This window comes from Lepisosteus platostomus, chromosome 2, assembly GCF_059453375.1.
Source record: "Lepisosteus platostomus isolate fLepPlt1 chromosome 2, fLepPlt1.hap1, whole genome shotgun sequence".
NCBI lineage: Eukaryota > Metazoa > Chordata > Actinopteri > Semionotiformes > Lepisosteidae > Lepisosteus > Lepisosteus platostomus.
Window position 1 is genome coordinate 4536649 of NC_142612.1, and position 21837 is coordinate 4558485.

At 38.2% G+C, this 21837-nt stretch overlaps 1 protein-coding gene and 1 long non-coding RNA gene across 14 annotated transcripts in view; one reads left to right on the forward strand and one right to left on the reverse strand.

Annotated features, from left to right (window-relative positions):
* The window catches only part of dmd (dystrophin), a 728682-nt gene that overhangs the window by 320999 nt on the left and 385846 nt on the right, over nucleotides 1-21837 (reverse strand). The window lies entirely within an intron of this gene.
* The window catches only part of LOC148675755 (uncharacterized), a 51810-nt gene that overhangs the window by 25157 nt on the left and 4816 nt on the right, over nucleotides 1-21837 (forward strand). The window contains exon 2 of the long non-coding RNA XR_015941492.1: nucleotides 21278-21339. This is a non-coding gene — a long non-coding RNA (uncharacterized LOC148675755). The remainder of the gene's footprint in view (nucleotides 1-21277; nucleotides 21340-21837) is intronic.

Here is a 21837-nt window from a genome sequence, read left to right on the forward strand (position 1 = left end):
ATATAAGTGGACAGTCTGCTGCCATGCTATCATGAGCCTTTTGAAATAAATATTTAATATGAAAAAGTTGCACAGAAAGCTTTTAATGAATCACCTGTCATATATTCTACAAAGGTTTCTTTGCAGTCAGAACATATTCCCATTCTGATACTTTTTCACATTTTTATTCCACATTGACTAGTGTCAGCAGTGGTACGTTTATGAAGGTATAATTGGCCATTTCATTTCTGGAAATCTGTGATGTGAACAACAAAATTGTTTTTATAATGTTAAGAAAATCACTTGAAAAAAAAACGATATACGGTATACATAGTGCATAAAAATGAAAACTCAAAGTTGTTAAGAATTCACTATGACAACTGTTGTAGTAAGATGACCAACTTCAGAGAGAACGCTAAAGAAATGTCATTGTGACTCCTGTGCTATCACAGAAAATCTAATTTGCTCCCATTGATTTCCAGCAGGGATGAATACCCAATTGAGACATTTAGTAACTTAATTATATTTTCAACAAACACCTTCTATCTTCCATACTTGAGCAAGCTCCCCAGATAACTGTCGTTACTAGACAGATTAAATCGAAGCCATCCCCAGTAAAAAATCTGGTTACCAGTGGACTGCATCACCTCCTCATGAGACCACATTGATAAAGTTGCTCCTGTACTTATTGACAATATTCTAGAAATCTATAAAAATCATAAGGCATGCTAAAATTAATACTTTCCTGTAGGATGACCTCAAATTCATCATTGCTTGCCAGCCTTGGGTAAACTGTTTTAATTACGTAACATACTGTATATTCATATATACCGTGTCTAGTTTTTATACAATAGCACAAGGGGACCTGATCTAAGTATTCATAATTCTCAGAGACATTAATAGACTTCTTCACTGAAACTGAAACACAAACCAGAGGACACATGTGGAAACTACAGAAATAAGAAGTGCATTTTAAACCTTGAACCGGCGATACTTCTTTGCTCAGGGGGTTGTGGGAGTATGGTCTCCTCTCGTTTTTAACTTCTCTTATGTTTATATACAGTAGGGTCTTAACATCGGCAATTTTAACATTTGCGATTTTGCGGATTTGCGGTTCGGTCTGGCCGACGGGGGTCTTGTAGGGAATAAGGGCAGAGCAGGATGAAACCTGGCCAAAGGTTGTTATGTGCAAGTTTCAGATTTGCTGTACAACGGACAAGGATCGTGATGCAAATCTAGCTCATGAGTGAGCCTCTCCCTGCCCAAGTAGCCACTACCCAGCCCCCGCACCTCAAACAAGCGCGCTCCTGCTTCTGCTTGGTAGTGAACGCTCCAGGTTCTGCGTCAGCAGTGCGGGGAATGACAGGCTGGAGACGACTGTACAGGCTCTCTGACAGTTTTACTGTCCATTTCATTACAGTGGGTTGTGCTAATGATAGAGGCAGAGAGAGAAGGCACAAACATCCACTGTTGTGGATTCCAAATCGCAAGGTGAATATGAATCAAAAGCAGAGAATATTCCCTTTTATCTATGAGTATTTGTATGCATACATGTTTTACTGTTATACAACAACAGCCCTTTTTTTTTGTTCAATTTTTTTTGTTTTCTGTATTTTAGGTGAGGATTGGGTATTGGGACAATAGGGTTTACAGGTGGTTCTTATTGCCCAGGTGTTACATGTTCCATACTGTACATGTCACACACATAAAAAAGCTGTGAGGATCTAGGCATGCTTGAGGTCTTTTGAAACAAAACTGCTTCTGAAGTCTTTCACTTGAATTAGTCGGCAAAAAACAGCATGAAGTCCAGAGAACCCACTATGACGGAGATAAAAGGCCATTTTGAAAATGAGAAGAAAGAAAAATGACCATCAGAGAAATTGGTAAGACCCTTGGCCTTACAAAATCAACAATCTGGAATGTTATTAAGAAAAAGGAAACAGATGAGGAGTCAAGAATAGGGTGAGAAAGGGGCATCCAAAAGACAAGTGGCAGTGGATGACGGAAAAATATTTCTAAGTGTTAAGAACCCCCCCCCCCAAATTACTGTGAGTGAAATGAAAAATAAAAAATAAATCTCCAGAGTGTGGGGGTGCAAATCTCGAGTACCACAATCTGCAGAAGACTTCACCAAGAAAACTTCAGAGACTGTACTGCTAGGTGTCAGCCCCTCATCAGCAGCAGGAATGGAACATGCGCTGATTGCTGTACACACTGTCTCTGTCCTACAGCATGTGACGGTATTGGCTGTTTGCAACAGTTCTCTGTGAATCCTTGCAAATGTTAAGACCCTACTGTGCATGTCTATTTAAATGCTAAGAAGAGGGAAAACACGCTCAAAGTAATTAATCACAAGTGTTCCATGCCTGCAGCTATATTTTTAAATAAAAAGAAATAAGACAAAGTGAGTCTGAACACACCTTTGCCAGGTCATGAATATACTCCTCATATAAAAAAAGCTTTCTCTTGGCTGAGTGATCTTAGAAGTACAGTATTTTATGAAGCCTGTGTTGCTTCAGTAAAAAGTCTGCAAGAGTCAGTAGACTGCATATACTGTGTTTTGCAGTCTTGCCTAATCTTGTTTTTTTATTTTACTTTGATATCTGATACGGGTTGACACAATGATTTGTTTACAAGTGCAAAGTTTCTCAATTTGAGGCATAAAAGCCTGTGAGACTTGGATTACACTACAGATTTTCATATCGCCTCTATAAGAGTGACTGTTGTTGTGCAAAGGTTACAGAAGAAGATGAAAAAATAACAACTCTTTATTAAACCTCATAATTAATGCTTGTAAATGAAAATTTAAAGCTTGTAAATATAATGAAGCTTGACGTTGCTCAGGCTTGACGTTTTTCTGATGCTGTCGTGATGCTGAGGTTTGAAATATACACTCATTTGCACCTGCAGCTAACATGCAGAAGGAAGTCTCCTCAACCTGGAGTGTGCATGTGTGTTTAGGTGGGGTGGCAGTACACCTGTGACTAAAGCTGTGAGAGTTGAAGCAGGAAGAAAACCTTAAGGACACTAGTGAAGACCTAGACATGTGTCCTGGATTTCTGGAGCCTGTGCACAAGCACTGGGGTGTTGCTGTTCACAAGAGTGCTGAGTTTTGTGGTGCTGATCCTGAGTCAGGCTTAGAGGAGCTGTCCAAGTGCTGAATCATACATACTGTACATAATACTTTAGCAATGGCAGATTACTTCCTTCAGCACTCTTGGCAGACAGATAATAATAATTCCTTACACTTATATAGCGCTTTTCTGGACACTCCACTCAAAGCAATTTACAGGTGATGGGGATCCCCTCCACCACCACCAGTGTGCAGCCCCACCTGGATGATGCAACGGCAGCCAGAGTGCGCCAGTACACTCCCCAAACACCAGCTCTCAGTGGGGAGGAGAACAGGGTGATGAAGCCAGTTCATAGATGGGGATTATTAGGAGTCAGGACCTCGGTTTTGCGTCTCATCTGAAGGATGGTGCCTTTTTACAATACAGTGTCCCCGTCACTATACTGGGGCATTAGGATCCCCTACTGGCCCCACTAACACCTCTTCCAGCAGAAGCCTAATTTTTTCCCAGGAGGTCTCCCATCCAGGTACTGACCAGGCTCACACCTGCTTAGCTTCAGTGGGCTGCCAGTTGTGAGTCGCAGGGAGATATGGCTGCTGGCTATGATACAGTACATAAGGCCCTTGATACATAGAATCATTTTCTTCCCGCTAAGGAAGTCTGATCTCCTTTTCTAAATACAGGGCTTTGGGAGGGATGCACATGACACAGTAAGGAGGAAAAGGACACTTGCATATACCAAGAACAACGGCTTTGCAACTTCTCAAAGTACTTTACAGAAAAGTAAAACAATGAAAGCAGCAACAAAGTCAGGAGATACAATTAGCTCAAAACCAGAAGGGTTTATAATGAAATAGAAAATTCAAAGGGGGCAGTAAGACATCAATAAAATAAAGTCCTCCTTTCTAAAGTCGAAGGTTTTGAGTCTGGATTTAAAGGTTCTGAGGGAAGGTGACTCTCTGATATCCTTGGGAGCAGAATTCCAGAGCTCTGGAGCGCAACAGGAGAAGACCCCGTCACCCTCAGTATAAAGGTGAGCTTGGGGGGCAGACGGGAGACCAGAGTCAGACAAATGGCTGAAGAGGGCTGGGAGGTGGGGAGCAGGAAGATACTGAGGTACCGAGCCATGTAGAGCCTAATAGGTGGGCATGGTGTCTCCAATGCCAAGTATATCTGACCCTGGCAAGTACAATGTCGGGATTCATCTCAGGAAACAGACACTGAAGTAACTGATGCCCGTGGACCTGTAGGCAGAACCATTGCCCCTCGAGCCAAATTTCCAAAATAATGCTCCAGTAAGGTGACTGAAGATATTGTGTTGTAAAAGGTGTCCAGGTACAGTAGGTCATGTGCCTCTAGTACTCTTTGTCAGAACAGGGCAGTTAAATGGGTGAAACGGGTGAGAACGTTCGAGTTTCCATAAATTGTCCCCTTAATTCAATTGATCAAAAAAGATTTCACTTGTATAACCAGTCTGCTCTGTAGTGGGCCCACTGGGGCAGAATGGCTGCTATACATCACCCTGCACTTCAGTGGTAGATGAAGGGGATCCCCACATACTGTATACAGTATGTAAAGAACTTTGGGATCCTTCGGGGTAAAAAGCACCATAGAAATGCAAACAATTAATAAGTTACAGACTTGCACAAAACATCATTGTATAGTACATAATCAACAGTAAAGGAGGATAAAGAGCTTTATTCAAATAATCTATATTCACTCTTCTTCTTAAAGAAGGGCAGTCTTGAGGGAAATACGATGAACAGAAAGTAAGGGACTGTCCAGTTATTAATATCTTGCCTGCTGCCTGTTTTTAGTTTGATGAGGGGCTCTGAACTAGATTTCCTTCCTTATTCACCAATATTTCTCAATATTTTTGAAAGAAAAATAAATGAATTGAGATATTAGTCAGAGCCGTGGAGTTTCATATACTGTACATTTTTAAATACAATTCTGCTCATTCAGTGTCTAACAATTAATTAAATCCAGATCTGATTAAATATTTTACATTTTGTTAGGTACAGATTTACAGCCGGCTAAGGCTAGTATTTTATAGCAATGCTTCTTTATGAAAAAGTAGAAGATTTAACAGCCTAATTCACTCTTCAGTTGTTTTCTGTTAAAGGTTAAAATAACATAAGGGCTTCCCACAGTGCACTACAGTAATGAGTACAGGCAAGTAGTCTTCTGTCTGCCCTATGACTGTCTCTGTTTCTACAGAACAGAAAGTAAATCAATCAATAAAGCAAGTTTTATATTCATTAAATCCAATACCCAATGGCAGTAAATGTGTCACTAAGCAGAAATTTCTCTCTTGAGCTGACTTAAGCAAATGAAATCCAATAACCTGACTATGAAGATGCACTCGTTGACACTACCACAGTCAACTGGTAGAGTCACCTTCAGCCTGTTCTTGGAAACCTGGGAGTACAGCACCTTTCAATAGTTATGGTCCCCTTGGTAGATTACAGGTGATACACATCATCTAGCCAACATGCAAAAATGAAGCTGCCGCAATAATTCTGACCACCTGTATATGTATATTAATACCGGATTGGAAAATCGGGATTTAGGAATCTTTTGCTACCGATCTATCTAATTCTCTCTCTTTGGGGGAAAAAAAATATCCCTGTCATGATGATAACATGATACAGTACATGAATGTTTTTGATCCAATGAGTATTTTATAGATTTAAATGTTATAATATAGGAATGTGCTGCATTTATCACAGATTACTCATTTTGCGTAAAAACAAAATGTTAAGATACATTTTTTATGGTTCTGCCCCGTCGGTGAGACAGGTTTAGTTGCTCTGCAAAGCAGAATCACCGAGCTGAGATTATTCACAGGGTAGAGAGGACAACCTATCTGTTCATCTGCAATCACTTTACAGCCCAGTGCAAACACAGCTGAGGTAATTACCACTCCACGCTAAAGAAACCATTTTAGAAAACTGATAATACAAACAGAAATGCCACTTTTTTTCTGCATGGGTTTGTTCTTCAAGATTGTTAACTCTGTCCTCACCATGTCCATACCTTTAAGGGAGCCTGGTTCTGTGGTGTTTTGATAAAGAGTAAAGTGCCAAGGACAAATATGACACAAATATAACACTTGCTAATTGTTTATAATTTTAAAATGGCTCAGGTCAGAGCAGGATTATCATTACTTAAGTGTAATTTCTGCGCTTTTTCAGAGAACAAAATTGTATATGTTGATTCACATGCCTTCTACCCAGTACAAATGTTATAAATAAATATACAGTATTTCCTTCATCACATATACAGTAGTGTATAATTCATACCATACAGCATTTAATGTGAAAACTCTAATATTGCATGGCATGCAACAGCAAATTGCATTTCATTTTGTGCATATATGAATATTCATGAATAAATGCTTGAACATTAAAACTAATGAAAATCTCTTCATTAATGTCAACATTGTTAAGATTTAATATTGTTAGATGTGCTGAGTATTATGCACTGTATTTTATTCTAATAGATCTGCCCTGTGTTTTTAAATGATTTATAACTCTACAGATTTTATATGAAACAATAATTAGCATTTTGTGCTTAATTTCTTCAGTAGATCATACACACATGGTGCAGATTTGGATATTTACACGAAAACAGATGTTGAGCCACTACATAATTGAAATAGATAATCTCATTGTGGGTAAAATATGATGAAAATAGCTCCCGGGCAATTATGTGTGCATGTGCAGTATACTGTATGTGGCTCAAAAAATATCTAAAACATACGTTAGGAAGGTTACATGTAAGCATATGCCATTCATTGATTTAAACAATAGCTACTGTACTGTATGTCTGAATGATTACCCTGAAACTCATTTAGGTGTTTATAAAACGTGATTATTCAACAGGTGGCATAGTCCTTCCTTTTTCAAAGGAAACTCTGGATATTTATGCAATCATGACCAAAACAGTACTTTAAGAACTGGGTCTGTAGGATAGCTTTAGAATCTGAAACATCTTGAAATATTGGTGAGTTTCAAACTCTTTATTAGAAGGCTCAGCTGTGATCTGAGGGAATGAAGAATCCTTTTTTTTTGTGTGTCAAGATTCTTCTCGTTTTGCACTTATGAAAATGTTAATGAGGGGTTTTTACTTAATTGTGTTATAGAGCTCATTTTCTTCCGTCATGGAGAAAACTTTATCCACTGCTGAGGGTTAGAAACAGCAGCTAGAGTGGTAAACCACAATAAATATTTAGAAAGAGCACCTTAACCATGGGAATTTCCCCCTAGTTTTGCTTAATCAAAACAGACATCCTCAAATCAATGAAATAAAAATAAACCCAGAACTTCTGAACATCTAAACAACACACACACATGTGAATGCATATACTGTACTGTATTAAGGCAACTCGTTTCTGTAACAATTAGTTGATTTTGTGAAACAGTATAAAACTATCATTATTTTCCCATGGTGTTTCTTCTTAATTATTTCTAAAGTCATCCTAAAAAAGGGTGTATTTATGTATGCATAGAAGGCTAGAAAGGTCTATGAATGCATATACAGTAGATCAAAAATCTCTTTTTTTTTCTCACCATGGACCCTAATACAACACTTCCACTTAAAACCCAACCCAGCGCTACAGATTTTTCAGAGCTCGTAAGAAAAACATTTTTGCAGTCAGTCATGCAACAACAAGAGATGGTGTCCACCATGAATTATGTAATTTTGGCAAATTTGTCTTTGCTTTTCCTTCTGTTATAATTGAACATTTTTGATTACTGTATATATAATATCTTCTAACTTTTAATTCCAAGTTTTCTGCTGAACAGGACCCTGTGGTAAATCAGCCTTGTAGCAGGCTGAGCCAGGCCAGTGGGTTTCAGGTATGAGTTAATTAACTGGGGCTTTTACATACTCCTCCTGAAAAGATTTTTTCTCAAGATATTTTCCCAAGATGGGAAAACATAAACTAAAGCACAATCTATGCCTTTTTAAAATCATCAGTGCCCATTGCTACTGAATTGAAGTTGGAGAATATGACTAAGCAATGAAGTTAAGTCTGCTGGTGCTCATGTAACGAAACCCTCCTTAGAATTCTTACAACAGGAAATGACTTTTTCACCAGAAAAAAAAAACACCTGCAAGCACAAAACAAAAAGCTCTTTCTGCTCTGTACAAAAATCTGGTTATAAATAACCCAAGTGTTGCGTAAACTCATTAATGACTCAAGTTATTCTGACATTTGACATGTCTCTGTTAGCAGATAGTGCTGAAGGCTTTTCGGCTGTGTTAAAAGTTGGCTAGTTGTCTAAAAGCAGAAATTATTTAAGAACTGGGGCTTGTCTATTGCACTTTTACTTCCATCATTAAGGGTGCAAGTGGAATGAAAATAGTATGATAGAACCTTATCATCTGAAAGCTCTGTACTGATTCTCAGGGTGTAATCTGCCAAAATGCAGTTTTGCACACAGATATCAGAATTCCTACGTTTCAATTTTGTGTATTATAACTACATGAAATGTTAAAAATACTTCTTGAGTGTATTTTTGGTCTTAATTCTAGGACCCATAAACTAATGTCTCACTGAGGAGAAAGCATCTCGCATGGAAGAGACTGACATTAACATAGACCCTTAAGCAGTAGTTTCACAGAGCCTGATTAGCACAAATCTTGGACAATCTAATGTTAATTTACATATGCAAGTCCAGGGCAAGTGCTAATTTGGTCTTTTGAAATAAGGCTTTTTGGTTTACAACAACTTTATAAAAAACATTTACGTTATAACAAAGATTTCTCCTGTTATTTGCTGGTTGTTTCAGGACACATTGATGCTGCAAAAGCTTATTATAAATGACAGAATAATCCAATGCAGATGTTTTATGTAACAGTGTGCCCCAAGAGAGATCATAGCTATTTTTCTCCTTGTCACCATTTTAAAACATGAACTCGCAGAGAAAGAAACCTCCAAACAGTAACAATCTAATCTGCATTTTTTTTATTGTATTACTGTTATGAGACGTTTTCCTATAGATTATGCATGGAATCCTGCAATAACCATACTATTTCTTGTTTGTGAGATAATAGATGGGTGTTAATTTTCACTGCACTGCTGGTGAACAAAATGCTGCAGAATGATCATCCTAAAATGCTGACAATGTAACAAGTGAGAGACAAAACACAGTACAATATACTGTTTTGACGAAAATAAGTTGAAAAAGATCAGAAAAGTTCTGTGCCTTACCTCACACCAAAAGGGTGTATCTACAGTAAGTACTTCACATTCTTTGTACTGTATATACAGTACTGTACTGTATGTCGGTAGTATGACCAAACTGCAAGCCAGAAAAAAAAATGTGACTAAGCCCTTTCTATCCTTGTAAGACATGGAACTTTGCAGGTCATTCTAAAAACACTGTAAAACACTGTATACTGGATAGGCATGCCATATTTAATATTCTGCACACATTGCTGTGTTGAATAGTGCGGCAAACACAGCTGTTAATTAAACATGCGCAGGTTTATTAGAGGAGAAAAAATCCGCAAATCTGTTCATTCTGCTTCGTCTTCTCTGCCCTGGTCCCTTCGTCTGAGTTGCATTAGGTAGGGTTTCGGTTCCTGTTTTTGGGGGTTAGGTAACTAAAGCTGTTAGGAGCAAGACCATGTAACATTGAAAGGACTGTTCTCCAGCTGAGGACACAGGGTCCTCTGAGCCTGCTTCTGGATCTGTCAGTGACTCAGAAACGGGTGCTTTCAGATCTACAGTATGTGCAGTGTTCACTGTACTGTTGGCAAACACTGTTACTGTTACATAGTTTCAGATGTTTTGTTTCCTGACAGGCTACCACAGTTTCTGCAAGAAGTGTCAAGACATACTGTATAATGCATCAGACCTTTATAATTTATGCACTCCTTTTCCTAATCCAGTGATATTTGTCTGTCAGAAAAGAATACAGATGAAGCCAAAAACCATTCTCTGCTTGTGAAGATTTGTGACATAACATGTACAGTATACAATATAGGTACATTATGCAGTATATTCTAGTGTCTTTAAAATGTTCTTTCTCTGAAACAGAAGGACACCTGTTCCATATAAGATATTCATTTGACATTAAATATCAATCAGGAAGCATCTTTTCTACAACTGTTTGAGAATTCACTGAACTGATACCATGTACTGTACAAGTGAGGGAACTCAATGGTTTAACTCTATAATTGAAACTCTATTCATTTGCAGTTGACCATTATTTGTTTTGTAATAAATTCCACTATCATTTCATTGTTTAATTAATGACTACATATTCACCAAGCACAGAACTTTGCATTATACAGTTAATGAATTAAAAAAAAAACACAAACAGGCAAGGCAAGACTGTACTGTATAATGCCATCAGGGTTCCTGTTGATACCTGGCAAGCCTTCACACAATTTAACACTTAAGCCATGTGCTAATTTATGAAGTGATAAAGACTGCTTATCAGCCCTTCAGAGACTGCAGAATTAAATGTTACTTGCAACTGGCAGAACTGTTTAAACGAAACGTGAGAGAAAAGTGGCATTCTCTCCTTTTTCTAACTGAAAAATATTAAACCTCCTTAAACTGGAAAAGAGAAAAGCAAATTTAAGTAGAATCCAGTTGCTGCTGGATTACAGCTAATGTGATCCAAATCGTTTACAAACTGGAGGAATCTCTAAGTCCACTCTGAGCCTGGCTTTCTACCATTCAACAGGAGTCATCAGGACAGGCAGTTTCTGAGAAGACTGGGCTGACACAGAGTCATATGGCATTGTACTGTAACTAGAGGGGATCCAGTTTCTTACTGGAGCTGGTCTTTTGATGATAACAGATGCCGAATACTGAAAATAAAAACCTTCTCCTGCAATGCCAAGTCTGCTGGAGGTTGGCGGAGTCCTGCAGTGATGGGCATGGACTGGAAATAAAAAAATAGATGAAAACTTCCCACTCAAGAAAAACATGGTAAGCTTAAAATTGATTAAATATATGATGGCTTTTAATGCTACTATACAGTAAATTCCAAATCAGGATAATAGATTCTCACAGTAAATAATGCTGCTGCCTCTTTTTAAATGGGCTGTTTTTATTTTAAACGGATGAAAACATTCAGATTCTTTATTCCATTCTCAAGGCATCTCCTAGAGCCTTAGTTTGCTTTCTGATTTCTGAGAGATTTCTGGGACTTCTGTACAATTTTAAAAAGCATGCGCAGGCCACAAAAATATCTGAAACTGGCTTTTTTAAAACTTCCTTCTAGCAGGCACTAGCAAAGTTCATGCCAAAATCATGCGAACCCTGAGAAAAGTCTGTCATACAGTGTATCAGATCAGAAAAGTAAGCTTCTATCTTCTGACAGCAGAAGAGACGAGTTCAACGGTGTCAGTTTCCATAGGTTTTATATCTAAACAAATGAATGTGTAGATAGAGAGTACACATACTGCATTATATGGCCATATACTGTATATTTCAAGAAAAGAAGAGAAGGAAATAGAAGGCAAAGATGAATACTGGAAACCAGTGGCTTTAGGATTGTCAGATGGTTAGCATTACCCCTTAGTTACGTACAGTAAGTGAGCCAACCACATTTATAAAAACATCTTTGGAAGCACTAATAGGAGAATGACACACCGTGAACATGAGAAAAAACTTTCAGCAAGTCAGGTTAAGCAATACTTAAGAAAACTAGATTCTAAAAAGCATAAACGAGTGAGTGGAGAAACACATTATCACTATTAAATGAAAAAAGAACAAAAAAGAAAACCCCACAATAATAGTGTACTGGCTATTTGTGTACTGTTCTCTGTTCTGTCTTTTTGTAGGATGGTGAATTCAACCTGACGTGAATTGAGATTTTACAATCTCAATTCTGTATGAAACACACAGTAAGATTTATATATCATAAATTGAAATAAACCGTATATATATTAAGAGAGTACAGAGGAGCTGTGAGAAAATCATGGCTACAGATACTGTATAATTTGATAAAGCTTTGGCAAAATATTGTGTTGTCTTAGAAAATAAGCTCACTAAGTAAAATGGACAAAAGCATTCCATTTGCTCCCCATTGTTACTTGCTTTAAGGCCAGAAGTCTGCAAAATTAGCATATTGTCTAAATAAAAGTGTTATATAATCACAATCCTAAATTTCACACAGTACATTTATTGATTTTTAAATGCTAGATATAAAGGTACAGAGTGCTTCACTCAGAGTTTGAGAACAAAAAACTAAGATATCAATTACATAATCTGAGTCAAGAGTGTCATTTATACCAAAAAAAGAAAATTAATGTGAGTCAGCTTTTACATAAAATACCCCACTTCACAAGGTTAAAATACATTGTGAGAATAATCTTTTTAGCAAAATAATATTACCTATTGAGTACTGAAAAAAGATTTCTTTTTAGAATAGCTCTATATTAAAGATAGAAATACAGTACAGTGAAAATAAGTTATTCATTACAAATTCACTATGACAAAACCAACTGCGTGGATTGTGGAGTGTTGCATGCAGGTTGCATGAACACTAATGAGATATAAGATGAGAAATACCTATGAAAAAAGGGTAAGAGTTTATCTAAAAAAACATTACCTAATTTTGTATATAGGAAAGCAATAAAATGGCAAGCAAAGTTCGACTTGTACTTAAAAGAACTTTCTTTTTCCATAAGGAACTTCATTTGTGTTGTTGGGTGCATTAAAAAACACATCCTTCAAACACATACAAAAATATATACAATATTACTGTATAATTAAGATACTTGAATTTATATCAGGATGTTACAGTATGCTAAAATTGTACTGTACCCTAGTAAAATCTCATTTACATCACCGTTTATCACATTGGTCACCATGCTACAAAAATATATTGATCTGCCATAATCAGTACAGTAGAATGCTAAGCCTAAAGAAATACCCCACAATGACAGCATGTTTATTTTATTCCTTAAATTTTTGTTAGTCCTAAAACGACCTTTTTAGTCATAGAAGACTACGAGGGGAGCACATGTTATTAGTGTATTGTGAGATACTAACCATGTTGCTGAAGCCAGTGTCCAGGCTTCTTTCAAGAAACAGCTGGATGAGCTCCTCGAGTTACATTGGCCATCTTCATGCTTGTAATCTTACTTATGTTCTAAAAAAAGTGACACTTTAATTTATACACTTCTTAAAGTTGAATCTCCATCAGTTAATAAGTGTGTTAAATTTGCTCTTAGTTGTAGAACTCTACCCCAGAACAATATAAAATAGAACTATTTTCTAAGTGCTGAGGAAAAATACACTTACTGTAAGTAAATCATTTACACATACAGTATTTCTCCCAACTTAGAAGATCTTAGCTGCCGTGCATGAAACCGAAGTAAAGACGGAGCCCCTATTTTGACAATGGATTCTTGTTTGACACAATTTAGATATTTATAGCTTTAGAAACAGGCCACTGGTGAAGAACTTGGAGCCTTTTCTCCTACTTCTTAAAGCCAGTTAGGATTAATGAGCATGTGCACCTGGTAATTACACCACTCCATCTTCCTGAGAGCACTCACAGTGCCTCACCCCAGCAGACGGCAATGAACAGGTATTGAAAATATCTATCCAGGGCAATGCAATCCAACTCCACTGCCAGCAGAAGAAGCAAGTTCTAGTCTAACTCTTCTGAGAGAAATAATACAGCCCAATGATTTCTTCAAAAATCAAATTTAGGGATAAGGAGAAGGATGAAGAGTATGACATGCATATTACTGCAAAGTGACATAAGACATACAGTATAGAACACCACTAATAAAACATTTATCTTTACTGGGCTTTTTTAACAGCTTATTATCAATTGTAGAAAATAAATTCTGATGATGTGATAATAGCGATAGTAAAATGTTGACAAATAAAATTAATTCTTTTAATTCAAATTCCACTTGTACAGCAGTTTTACATCAGCTACACAAGATCTCATGGAGGAAACTTTGCACAGGGTGAAGATAACTCTCAGTCCTACTAGTAATAATCTCATGACATCTTTTTTAGCTCCTGCACATTCAATCCTCCTACCTAAAGGCAATATCACAGCTCAATACTCAACTAGGCATCACTTATGAGAAATCAAGAATCAAAAGTTTCTGCATGAGGAAAGAGAGCAGCCTGGAAGGACTCTCAGATTTCAACATTCACAAGCGCGGGCGTCTACTTTGGATGCCGTAACTACAGTGGAGACACAACACAGCTCCTGAAATCCAGTTCTCACTCTAATAAAGTCATATTGAAGAAAGTTAAAAGAAGGGTGCAAAAAAAGATTGTACTGGGCAAAACATCCACTGAACATCACTTGCATTAGTGAACAAAAACAGCAGCAGAAATAGAGACTCCAGATTCACAATCTAAACTGGTTCAGATTGGCCGCCAGTCAAAGCAAACTATCATTCGGGGTTAGCGGTACTACCCAGAGATGATCTGTCACTTGCCTAATAAATCCCACCCCCTCTCTGTAAAGGAGATATTCCACAGCGCTGGGGGAGACAGCCCATCTCTCTCCCTTTTCCTTTTAAATCCCACTCAGTCTTTAGCATCCACTTTCCTAGTGCGAGGAGAAGGAAATAAAAATGATCCAGTCCCACTTGATTCTCTAAATCTGCTATTTGAAAAGCAGGATTCATTCCCCTTTGAAGAAAAAATGGACAGAAAATGAAAGCACTGCCAGAAGAAGGACATGCACTCTTACCTTCAGCTGGGTGTATTAGAATCTGCTAAAGGTCCTGTTAGTGGCAATGGTGTTTTATGCTTTATTATTATCTAGCTCTGAATATCCCACAGCAGATTTGTACAGTGGTTTGCCATAGCTAGTGTGAAGAGAGCGAGAGAGGGAGAAAGAGGGAGCTGCTGGGATGCTGTGAATGGTACATCAAGCAACTTTGTGTGTGTGTGTGCAAGTGTGTGCACAGAGCTCTGGCGCACAGGAAATCCTGGCCTGCCTTCTGTCGAGTCAATGGAGTGGAGTCAGAAGAAAGCTAGGAAGCAGAAGAAAGGTTTATGTCTAAGCAGACACTAGACTGACTGAAACAATACTGTACTTCCTTATATTGCTGCTCAGAGAGTAAAATGCTCTGATAATAAACTGCATTAATATTTTAGGAAAATCTGTCTGGGTAAAAGTACCTGGGGAAAAACAAACCATGAGACTGAAATGTGGTTTAAGAAGTCCAGTAAAAACAAAATCAGAAGTCAGTGGTATACAAGATCACATCATATCCTCACCGCCTCTGTGCTATCTTGTTAAGGGTCAAATTAAACAAATCCCAAATGGATTTATTTAAACTGTGGGGAACAGATAAATAAATGACACACTCTTCCTTCAGGTCCCATTTATACAGAACTCATATTGAGTGAACTAATCATTCCACCCTTGTACAAGCTAAGCCATATGTTTTTTTTTTGTGTTAAACACTGTACATTGCTTTCATTTGCATAATATTTTCATGGTTGGCTTGATGGAAAACTGCTTCCTTATTCATGCTCTGCAGTCCAGTGTCTACAGTGACCCATTTGGGCATTCCCAGCAGAAACTGCTTCTTCATTTGCGTATAAAGGGTCAATTTATCAGCAGCGGTGCCAGACGGCAGAGTGTTCTTTCGCCCTCTGCTAACAAAATGCAAGCAAGGAACATTACCTGAGGAATCAGTCAAGGACCTTGGCTGGCATCTCAGTGTCACCCCATTTATTTACTGACAACATCGTTAGGGCTCATTTTAAAGAGGTGTTCATGCAGACAAGAATTATGATCAGAAACTGGTGGTGGAAGAGAAACGCTTTTTATGTGCTGAAATGCAATTCAAGTGTTTAAAAAAAGGTTAAAAGTGATTTAGAGGTGGGATGGGACTGAAACAGTATGCTTAGGCTGCAAAGGAACAAATAAAGGTTTATTCCAAGCTGAAAACAGAGAAGGAAGGAATCGCAACATTTTGGCTATGGAGCCTTCTTCAGGTGTGTGGTCTTCTTCAGGTCTTCACACACCTGAAGAAGGCTCCACGGCTGAAACGTTGTGTTTTCTTTCTTCTCTTTTCAGCATGGAATAAACCTTTACGTGTTCCTTTGCAGCCTACGCATGCTGACGCATCTACCTATTTGAGCTATATATACATTATATACATCTACATATCACCTAATAAATAAGCATTATTTTGTAATATAGTGACACTCAAAGATGAATTAATCACCTGCTTTTTCTTTATCAGAAGTACAAGCAATTGTGCCATTCCATGTATACCAGAGTAGAAAATGGAGATATATCTTGCTTTGGTGCAAGCAGTGCATCCTGTACCTGATGTGATGGCTGCAAATGTGGAGTGGTAGAAATGAAAAAAAAGGCTGGTCAAAACTAATTATAGCATGCATCAAATGGAAAGCCGACAGGCCTATCCGAACGTACTGGATCACAAATTACAAATCAAGAGTCTAGCCATGTCCAAAATACTTTCTTCTTACAAAATCCTCTAAAGTGGTTCCTTTTGCCAAACAATGCTATTATTATTGCCCTAACACTCGGATAAATTAAACAAGGTGAAATTCCACTTTGGGAAGCTGCTGGGATAAATACTAATAATAGAAAAATTATACAGTGCTTTTGAAAGTAGCATCTCAAACCACTTTACACAAAGTAAGTATAGTACATACAGTATAAGAAAAAAACATTTGGCTACAGGTGCCGAAGTTAGAAAATGGAGCAGACAAAAACACTGTACTACACTGTATATACTGTAGATTACAGCTTTAAGATAAAAAGGTGTCGTATCTGGAATTAAAGGCCCTCAGCGTAGGTGACTCTGATACCTTGGGGACAGAGTTCCAGAGCTCTGAGGCACAGCAGGAAGACGCCCTGTCACCCATAGAGTGTAAAGGAATGAAGGTTGTGAGGTGGAGAGTAGACAGATGTCAGATGGATACTGAGGTGTCAAGCCATGTAAAGCCTTATAGGTGAGCATGAGGATTTTGAAGTTGACTTACAACCTGATAGGAAGCCAGAATTTCTGCAACAGTGAAAGACGACATAGGATGCAGTCTGGTGGTGTTTCCTGAGGTGAAAGAATGATGTTTTTACAATGTTCTTCACATTGCGGTCATAAGTGAAGCCAGGATCGAATATCGCCTCTAAGTTCTTCAGTTTCGATTGAAATTCAAGCACAGTGCTGCCCACAGGGTTACTGCTTTGGCTTTATATACAGTAGGTGATGTGAGGTGCTGAGCAGCATGACCTCAGTCTTGCAGCAGTTTAAGTAATGGAGGTTTTGAGTCATCCAGGATTTTATATCAGAGATACTATTAAAGAGTGCAGAAACTGTCATGGCCAGTATGGACATAGATCTGAGTATTATCATCTTAGAAATGATAATCCTAGCCGTGCGATTTTAATATATGACCAAGTGGAAACATGTACAGAAGATGCTAAATAGCAGTGGGTACAGTATGGACCCCGTGAGTGTTATAATAAGGGAATAAACATCATCATTTCTAAAGCTCCTGTAGTTTTCATTTTATCTCGCAGTTTGGCTGTAGTCCTCTTCCAGGATGCTGGTGAGGGAAAGAAAAGAATGTATCTTTCGGTTTCAGTCTTTGTGTCAGCTTAATAGAGTTTGTGTCTCATGATAACATCCAGGAAAATAAGAACTACTGTAATTCCCACGGTACCTGGAAAAAAATAAAATGAAAATCTAGTACAAACTCCTGAATAAAATATACAGGCCTCAGCTATTTTCCACTTTGGCTTCTCACCTTGAAGCAAACGTGCACTTTACTTTCTGAATATTGTCTATAGTTTGTAAATTGATGCAGCACAGATAAATGGAGAAGCATGGAGTACTTCTATGGGCTACAGATTTATAAACAGAGGATCACAAATTTAAACCTCAGATGAAGACAATGCTGTTGTATTCTTTAGGTGCTTTACCTAGACAGTTCCAGTTCACCCTACATTTTAAATGGTTATCAGCACTGCTGGGGGGTTAACATCTGATATAATAACCCCCCCCCCCCAAATATTGGTTCTTAACGTGGCTGAATTTGACATCTTTACAGTTGCGATATGCAGCTCCTTGCAGATGGTAAAATCTGGTACAATCTATGTTCCTACCAGCATTTTCATGAGACCTATATTTCTCGTATAAAGGGACACAGCAGAAGGCTTACCTGTCAGTTTTATGAGGACATGACAATGATAACCACTAAATTTTACTGTAAAAAAGTGATAGAAGCAGCCAGTGTCAGATCGACCACTGGTATGATTGTGTTGTACAATTTATTTTTTAAAATCCTTCATGTTGGAATCACGGTTTACTGCAAAAGGGTACATTTTTTATGAACCCTGTAACTGTCATGATACTATAACATTATATTTCCATAGAGCACTGTGAGCGGTGCTCTGGTCAGTCATGGAAATGTGGAGCTGAGTCTGCTGGGCACCAGTGCAGTCACAGTACAGGCCACAGCACTGTGCACAGACTTTCAGCACAAGCACAGTACACTTTTCTTCATATATTTTATATTGTTTTTTTATTTATGGTTATGGTTTATTTTAGCTCTGTTTTTGAGATTTAAAAAAAAGCATAATGCAAATCAAGTATATCACTAGGTTTGCTGAATTACTGAGACCAAAAAGAATTTTATTTTAACTTTGATTGCTAGGTAGAGGAATATTTGCATAAAAACAGTGCGCTGGCTCTGTGGCTCAGGATCTGCCCCTGTGGCTGGAAGGTTGCCAGTTCGTATCCTGCGGCCGGCAGAGGAATCCTACTCCATTGGGCTCCTGAGCAAGGCCCTTAACCCCAACTGCTCCAGGGGCGCAGCATAAATGGCTGACCCTGCGGTCTGGCCCCCAGCTTCTCTCCCCGTCTGTGTATCTCATGGAGAGCAAGCTGGGGTATGAGAAAAGACAAATTCCCAATGCACTAAATTGTATACGACCAATGCGCTTGGTGAAAGCAGGCAGCCTGTGAGGTTTTATAGTCTCGGTGCAGAGGGCGAAGGGCATCAAACTGAGTGCGGCGGAAGGGATAGAGGAAGAGAAGCAGAGGAGCCGGTGCACTGCAGCCCGAGGAAGGCTCCAAGCCCCTGCAAGGTGGCACGCAGCGATAATCTGGATGGGAGCCACTTTGCTATTACTGCAGTATAGATTGTTATTTAATGGGCAGCAGGGACCTGGGTGTAGCGCGGTGACACTTGGCTTAGCGATGCTACTGTTCCTCACAGCTCTTCAGTCCTGGGTGTGATTATGGACTGAAGTACAGTACCTTGTGTGTGAACCTTGCATGTTCTCCCCTGTGCTCACGGGCAGTTTCTCTGGGTACCCCAGTTTCCTCTCACCATCCCAAGTCATGCTCTCTAGGTGAACTGAGTTCTCTATTCTGTCCATAGTGTAGGGGTTTGCCCCCATGTAAAATTTGTTTTAGGAATAAACAGATTTCTGATAATGGACATCAAACAGTTAATGCTCTAAGAACTACCTCTTATCGTTCTTGTTCTGAGCTACAGTATGTAACAAAAATGAGACTTGAGACAGAAAAATGTTGTCAAAAATTATTCATAACCCTCACAGGGCTGCGCCGTGGTATTTTTCAATCGTCAAATTACAATCTGCTGTTATTTAAAATATAGTAGGAGGCAGAGTCTAGCTGATTGTAACAATCGATTTACTGTTTTTTTTTTCAATTGAGGAAAAACACAATGAGCAGATGTTCCTAAGCTTTCAGTTTAAAAAGCTTTGTGCTTCAATACAGAAAGCAGAGGCAATACTTAAAGTACATTAACCATGCAATGGGAAGTGTTTCTCAAGATCTGTGATTGGTGCAGATATATTGGCGAGCTGGAGGTCCATTTAGAGATGCAGTTGTAAAATACCAAATAAAAACCCTTTGCATTAGTTAGTGCTCTGTTTGTGCAGGTTTGAAAACAACTACAAACTATTTTTGTACATTATAACCATGACAGAATCTAGCAACAATTTATGATCGAGGAGATGTATCAAGCTAACAAAACATTTTCTCCCAACCCCCCACTCATCCCCTAAATCGACCCCAGGTAATAACTCATCCCCTCCTCCACCTTCTGCAACAATAGAGGACCCCAAAAGTTCTCAGTTTACAGTATTTACGAGGCAGCCTTATCACTACAGTCAAGATCAATGCACTGATTGTAGTGCACAGAAAAGACAGTTCATCCGATTCAGCATCTACAGTCTGTTTATCTAGGTTCAATACAAAAACAGTTCAAACAGGTCTCAATTAACTTTTCAACCCTGCAGTTCCTAACACTTCTGAAGATATAATAACACCAGAAGATGTGCAGTCCCCCATGATGTGAAACAGATTTAATGTTGTGCACATCTGATGTTGCTCCATGCTGAGCATACCGTGTTTGACAAATTTAGCACAAAAACAGAATGTTAAGATTTCTGTTTGATGATTGGAAGCTTTCTCATTTTACATCACGTATTTGGAAACATTAAGACATTCTTCGTAATTTCCATTATGTCCTACATTAAAGATTTTTAACTAATCTAAATACAAGTTGGCACTCTTTGATTCAAAGCCTCACGGTGCATTGTGTAAAGTGTTGCTCTCTTCCTCAGTTGATGAATTTCCTGCCTTATGAATTACATCAAACAAAAAAGAAGCTCAAAGGTCCCACTGCAAAGAGCAGACAGCAGGATCATTTTGTGATGGCGAACAAATTCCTCTGTGCAAGTGCCATGATGGACAGCTGGACTTCATTTTCATTATCTTTTCAGTGGATAATGCAAGACTCTTGGTCGGTATGCTAATGATACTGCCGAGTCCCAATTTTTATTCAGCTCAGTAGTGTGAGCTGGCCGGTTACCAGGGTTATAGAGTAGGGAATGTTCATAACCTGCACTTCAAATCCTGGCTTGTATTTTACTTTTCAAATGCCCCAAGATGATATAGGCTATGTGACTTCAGGGAGTGAGCATTTGCATAAACGCAATAAGATCTTGATAGATCTCAGCTCCTCCAATGTGGATGGTTCCCACTGATGAAAAGGTCAGAGAAAAAACTCAATGCATTCAAGAAGTTACTTCCTCTACATCCGCGCAGATACAGCACTGAGAAATGTGTTTTTTCCCCAAAATATTAAAAAGCTGTGGTGTTAAAAAAACTGCAAAGATAAAGCAGGTGTTCCCACGCCTGGCCTGCGCAGGGGTTTCACTTACCTATTATGCTTTATTCTGTTTCCTTAGGAATGAGAGAGGAGAGAGAATTAGACAAAATGCAGGAGATGGAGCTGTGGAAGTTGAAGGGAGTGAGTACACTTAGTTTACTTTCTCGTCTGTTATTATTGTGCTATAATAAGCTTATTACAGTACAGTACTGCTAGATTGATACTAGTAATAAAAACAACATAAAAAGTAACGAAAATGCACTGTACTAAGAATGAGAAAAATGAACCATAATGTAAGGTTAGCTATGATATCATTGCATTGATCTAAAGTATTTGTTTTCACATGAATTATACGGTGAAAACAGTTATTTCTTTAAGTCTCCAGTACTCATTTTCATTACAAATATTAACTACCAATAATTATTGACACTATTCCTGAAATAGTTAACTGTTATAACAAAGATATTACTATGGAAATGCAAACTCACCATTCATAAAAACCTTTATGAAGGTTACCAAGGTTTTACCAAGGTTTTACTGTACTGTATGTACTTTGCAGTAAAATAAATTCTAATTAATAAACATGTAATAGCGTAATGATCCATATATTATATTATAGATCTAAATAGTATATTGTCT